Raw genomic sequence first — 6,680 nt, 5'->3', positions numbered from 1 at the left:
TTGTGTTTCCCAAGACGTCTGACGTGCCCGCCTGGTTAACACCGATTTTTAAGTCAATGTTTGCTTTGAGGTGGCTCCCGGCTGCACCCCATTGTACGCTGGAGCCGTTCCCAGGCGCTCGCCCAGGGGCCAGGCATTGCGGCCGCACAAAGGAGCAGTCATTTAGCATTAGCGGCCGCACAAAGCGGCTGTGGCTGCCTCCAGATTTGTGTTTCGCCAGCAAAAAAAGCCCCTGGGCTGAAAGGCTGCGGAGAGAAAAGAGAGACGTGACGTGATGCAGCAAAGGGGGGCTCTCATGGATGGGGGGGGGGAGAGGGGAGGAGGCAGCCGGGGCTGTCCCACGGTCCGGGGATGTCCTGTGGGAGTGACCCTGTGGGGAGGTCATTGTGGCACTGGGACCGTGCAGTTCTCCCCTTCCCTGCTTCTTCCAGACAGCAGCACCAAGGCAGGGGGCAGAGGAGCAGAGGGACACATCCCCAGTGGGATGTGTGGGGTTGTCAGCATCCCTCCTGCATCTCCTTGGTACCACCAACACTGATCTTGTTTTCTCCTTTTCCTTAAGCAGCCAAAGAAGCCTGGAGTGGCTGGGTTCTGCAGCGTATCATGGCTGGGTATCTGCAGTTATGGAGATATGGAAAAACGAGGAAGCCAGGATGAGGTGCCTGCCCTGTGCCAGGTGGCACCTGTGAGACCTGCTTGTGGCTGTGGAGCTGAGAACCATCAGTTCATTGCACCCAGACTGTGCTCCCCCCCCCATCCAAGTGCTCCCCTAACAGCATTAATGTTTCACTCTTGCAACTCAGTGGGGTGAACTGTGGTTGTTTGAAGCCATCACCAAATGAATTTGGGCACCAGGCTGGCAAGGGGTGGCTCTCATGGGAATGGGGTGGAGCACCAGAGCTGGGGCTGTGGGATGGCACTGGTGGGATGGTTTTAGGAAGGCACTGGGTGTGGGTCTGGGCAGGGTGTGAGGGGATATACAGGGAAGGATGGGGCTGGGAGAGGCACAGGGAAGGATGGTGTTGGGAGGGATAAGGGGAGGAACAAAGCTGGATGGGGTTGGACTGGGAAGGATGTACAAAAGAATGGAGCTGTGGAGCTGCAAGACTGTGGGTGCGTGAAGGACGTGTCATGAAGATGGTACTGGAGGTGTATGGAGATGCTGAGGTCTAGGAGGACTTTAGAAGATGGGGTCCCCACGTGGTGGCATTGGGAGTTGCACAGCCCTCAGCGGATTTGGGGCCAGGCAAAGGGCTGAAGCTAACAGGGATTTTCTTGCAGCACAAAGGCAACAAAGCCTCTGTTGCGCTCAGTGACTGAGCCACATAATCAATCCTCCCTTTATCCAACACCTCCCTGCCTCAAGCTGGTTGTATACATCCACGCAGAGTCTTCTTTTCAATAAGAGTTGCTATTTTTACTAATTTGAGTGCTGCCTTCAGCGCCTGGGCAGTATTTACCAAATTGTTGTATTTGACAGAATTTGCCAGCAATTCCCGAATAAAGCTGTAGCCCTGTTTGCCTTCTGAAAGCACAACTTCTCTAAACACTGGCTTTCTTGATTGTTGCCCTGATGATCCCTGGGTACACGTGTTACCCCTTGGGCACTCCACTCATCTTTCTGCTGGGCTTCTGAATGCAGGTGGTCCAGGAGGTGCAGGAAACTGCTCCAGAGCTCAGCCTCAGTGTGCTAAAGCTGGGCTCACCTTTTGGTTGCTGAGAGCCTGTTTTAGCAATGGGTTGAGTAGTGGGATGGCAGGATGGGAAGGATGCACTTAGGACTGAGCATCCTCCTCTCAACTGCTCACCTGGGAGTCTGATAGGTGACCTGCACAGCAGTACTGCTTGGTGGGGGCAGCTCTGCATGCATGCTCTGCTTGCAGCACTGTATGGTCATAAAAACATTAAATCATCCAAGATAATGAACTCCATCATAAGTTAGAATTCAGTTTTCCTTTCATTGAGCCTTTTCTTCCTGTGTTGCTGCAAGATTGACCTGGAGGCTGCTCTGATTCCTGCTGAGCTGCCCTTCAGCTGGGGCTTGGAGGAAAGTCTCAGCCTGCCACACAATTAGGCATCCAAAACCTCACGGAGTAACTCCTTTTGGTACAGGACCACAAGCTCTGGCAGCTCTTCCTGCTCGCATTGCAGTGTCCCCAGCACCTTGTCCCGGCTCTGAGCTCTCCAAGGACACCTGCACCTCCCTCTGCTGGCAGCCGGCATGCACGGAATGAGGGTACTAACCCTGTCTGCATCCCAGACTCTTCCAGTGGTTCCGTTTAAGCCCAGACCACAGAAGCAAGGGGAAAATCCATCTGTGCTGGCCGCTGTGATTTGATAGGCTCAACGTCTTGCTTCCCATCCCAGCTTCATTCCCAGGAAGGATCTGCTCATCCTTGCACTTGCAGGACCCCAAAACTCTGTCTTAGAGGCAGCTGCCAGCCCCACCTCAATAGAAGCCTTCTTCTCCCTCAGCATCTGCCTGCTCACTCCAAAGCCTCATTGTTTCTCCATTATGCACATGATGCTGCACATTAGCCCCTTGGCAGCATCCTCTCTCCTGAACCATCTCGGGATGGGATGTGTCTGTGTGTAGTACCAGTGATGAAACCCATCCTATTTGCTGCTGGATTTGGGGCATAGCCTGTGTCCATGAAAGCCATGGATTGCTCCAGCCCTCCTTGAGGCACTACTCCTGTGGTGGAGGTAATCTCTGGGCAAATGAGCCTTGAAGGAGCCCTTGGATACCACACAGGTAAAAACCATAGGGCTGTGTGGCTCTGTATGAGCTGGGTGGGACAGAAGCCCAGTATTTGGTGACAGAATAAGGTCCTGAGAGACAACACCAGGCCCAGGGGCACTCCTGAGCAGGAGGCAGCAGCAGCCTGGAGTTGTGTGCCCAGATACTGCAGGTCCCTTAGCAAAGCAGGCAGCATCTGCTCAGGACATGCTCACCCTGGTGGGAAAACAGGAACTGGTGAGAGTTTGGGAGACGTTCCAGCTGCTCCTTGGAGCTCTCACATCGAAATAGCAGATCCTTGACATATGCAGGAGGATGGATGGCTCACATCCCTACAATCCCCTCGCATGGGGAGTGGGCAGCTTCCCTGTGGGAACAGCACCTTACAGACCCTGGCAGCTCTGTAAAGGGAGGCTCAGCGGTAGTTCAGCGCATCTGGGGCTCTTCGTTTCTTTTGGGCAGCCAAAAACCATCCGAGAGCACCACCTCCTGGGCAAGGCAAAAAGCACGGAGTCGACGCACGATACGGAATCACCCAGAAGGAAAATACACCGATTTCCCATACTGAAGTCATACAAAACAAACATGGGAGGAGACGGGCAAACCTGGGCCCACTCAGGCTCCCTCAGGGATTTCATGCCCTCCAGCTTGTGCATCTTTTCCAGACACGGGATTTTATTCAAAGAATAAATAAGCTTGGAGCATCCCTGGGAAGGTCACTGAGCTCCACTGAACATCTTCTTGAACTGGGAACATCTCCCCAGGATGAGGTCAAACAGGTTTACTTTTCCCCTCTTACCTTCACCTCCTTCTCACCAATGCCAGCTACTCACAGTTTCCAAGCTGGGAAGAGATGGAAAAGGAATGGGATGAGCAGAAGTGGCTGTAAAGCCTCAGATCTGCAGGTGAGGAGCTGAATATGAGCCACAAACCCTCTCAGTAAAAAGCTGAGTAAAACCTCCAACACTGTCTGCCAAGTAGATATGAGGACACCATGATCCCTCCTTCTGCCTTTGGCAATGCACCCTTCAAGGGCTTCTCCATCTGAAAGGTTCTCCTGGCTGATGGCTGAAGTGTGAATCTGGCTGATGTGTGAATCTGTCACAAGTACATGGGGGGGACCCAGGGCTATGCCCTTTCCCAGGACTGTGCCCTCCCCTAAGTCAGCATTGCCTCTCATTGCTGGAGCCACTGACCCTGAGCAGAGCAGGTCTCAGCTATGGACATGGGAGAGGAGCTTCCATTTCCACCTCTTCACTTGGAAAAGGACCTGCCTCTGCCCCTGAACCTGGTCTCACCTTTCAGGTACCGACAGACTCAACTCTGCCACCCAGGAGTGATGCAACCATGTGTGGAACTGGGGCAAAGGCACCAGGAAAATCAGTGCATGGGAAAAGGCGAAACTAATGACACCAGAATCCCTTTGATTTTAGCATGGGCAGAGCCGCAGAGGGAGGCAGACTTGTTTTCTCAGTGCCTATGTATAGAGCAGTGAGCTCATAGTTTCCAACAATGGAGAGCATCCAAACTATGGGAAACAGGAATTTCCACCCCGCCCGGTGCCAGCTGAAAGCTGAAGGTGGGGAGATGCTTGGTGCCCCAGACCTGCCCATGCTGGCCCAGGTCACTTCTACAGCACTGAGGAACTAGCAGATTCAAAGAGGGTCATAAATGGGAACGTGCTCCCAAAGGTGATGGTGGGACCTCAGCCCTAGGTCAGTCCAGAGAGTTCTCAACACCATAAAGAACAGGATAGTGAGAGGAGTGGATGTGGAGCAGAGGAGCAGCTCTGGATCTCTTTATGGTGGGATTTCATGGCATTGGAGGTACTAAAGGGTACCAACCCCACACAAGGTGCTCTCTGCATTTTGGCAGCTGCCCCACAGCAGGGGATGGCCTGGTAAGTTTGCACCCACCCTTTTTCATCCAGAAACCAAACCTGTGATGTAACCGCTGCACCCACGGGTGGTGATACAACTGCCCACGCCTGCCAGGGCTCGAAACCACCACAGCTGCCCGTGCACTGACTGTGGGGACACATCTGTTGAGTGCTGGGTGCCAGAGGTGCCTCGACACTCTTTGCCCTCTCTTCTTGCACCATAGATCCTGGAGATTCTTGAGGCTGGAGGAGCACAGGACTGGGAATGGTTCTACAGAGCATCTCTGCACCCATGTGAGATCCCCACTTAATCCCAGGTTTCTCCTAAACTATGATGGAGACTGCAGGCTTCCCAGGGCATAGGAGTCCTCTGGAGCCTCTTTGATCGCGCTGAGGACACTGGCTGGGCTGAGGATGCTGACAGGATTCAAGGTGGTGGCAGGAACCATCCACTTGCAAACTGCTTTTGAAAAGCTCTGGAGGTCAAGAGAGGAATGGTAGCACCCTGAGACAAGGGGTAAGGCCACAGGGAGCCTTTTCTGTGCAAGTGGAGGGGCTTCATCTGCCCACAATCTGCAGCAGATGATGCTGGAACCCTGCAGGCAGGCAGGAGGTGACTGACCAGAGCTCTGCTCTGCTGTGAGCTGTCTGGGTTGCCCTCAGCCATGCTGCTCTGTGGACTGACCATCTAGCAGCGAGGGACTGGGTGACACACAGGGGAGTGAGCACGGAGATGAGACCAGTGTAGGGATGGGGAGCAGCAATGTGTGTGATCTGAGCCTGTCCCTGGTACGGGGCCATGCTGTGTTTGGGGGCCAGCAGCCTGCAGTTTGACCCTGGGATCCCATTACAGTGAGGCCAACAGGCAGCACTGTGCCACCTATCCCTGCCCTCTGACGCCTGATGCCGGCTCCACACCCACTCCCTGGCAGGGTTCAGGCTTTAAAACTCGAACGGGTTCCTCTGCATTCACAGCCCGGGTGCTGCCCTGTCCTCGCTCCTGCCTTTACGCAACGTGCTCGCATGAAACGCGCAGCCACCTCCTTGCTGTTATATAGGCACCCCACTCTCCAGCCTGGCTGGTGCACAGCGCTGGGGACAGCAGTGGAGCGGATGGAGAGGACCCTGCCCTGGGGCCCTGCAGAAGGTAGGGAGACTCTGGGGCACGGGGTGAGGGATTCCTGTGGCTCTGCAGGGAGCAGCAAATCACTAAAACAGAGCAGGAATCGGGTCCCTTTTCTTGTAAGGGATGGCTCCTTGTGTTGGCGCAGCCGTCCCAGTTCAGGGAATGGCTCCTGGGCTGCCATGCACATGTGTCCAGCAGCAAGGAGGGAATGCAAAACCTCTAGAAACAGCTGTGAGGACATTCAGGGTGCACTGATGTTATGCAAAATGGGGTGCAGATTGGATTTGAAAACACAGCATGGTCTGGAGAACCTGCCTTCTTCATGGAACTCCAACTGCTGAGCCACTCTTGGAACTGAGTGCCCCTCCTCCCTTCTCCTTCTCCTTCTCCTTCTTCTCCTTCTCCTTCTCCTTCTCCTTCTCCTTCTCCTTCTCCTTCTCCTTCTCCTTCTCCTTCTCCTTCTCCTTCTCCTTCTCCTTCTCCTTCTCCTTCTCCTTCTCCTTCTCCTTCTCCTTCTCCTTCTCCTTCTCCTTCTCCTTCTCCTTCTCCTTCTCCTTCTCCTTCTCCTTCTCCTTCTTCTCCTTCTCCTTCTCCTTCTCCTTCTCCTTCTCCTTCTCCTTCTCCTTCTCCTTCTCCTTCTCCTTCTCCCTTCTCTGAATGCTCCTTGCCCTGAGAAATACTTCAGACCAAGCCCATGCAAGGCTTTGAGTCCATGGTGTCCCCATTGTCCCTGCACCCCACTGTGCCCCAGGTCAGAACAGGGGACACACCAGGCAGCAGGGCAATGCTGTGGCTAGCAGGCACACACTGCGCTCCAGCAGTGACCCGGCTATTGGGCTGGGACATCCCATGCTAACTATTGCAACTGAGACCCCACTATAACACCCTGTATCCCTGCTCACAGCTGGGAAGTGCCTGTGGTCTGCAGCTCAGGG

This window comes from Excalfactoria chinensis, chromosome 17, assembly GCF_039878825.1.
Source record: "Excalfactoria chinensis isolate bCotChi1 chromosome 17, bCotChi1.hap2, whole genome shotgun sequence".
Lineage (NCBI taxonomy): Eukaryota > Metazoa > Chordata > Aves > Galliformes > Phasianidae > Excalfactoria > Excalfactoria chinensis.
Note: the sequence above shows the minus strand (reverse complement) of the source record.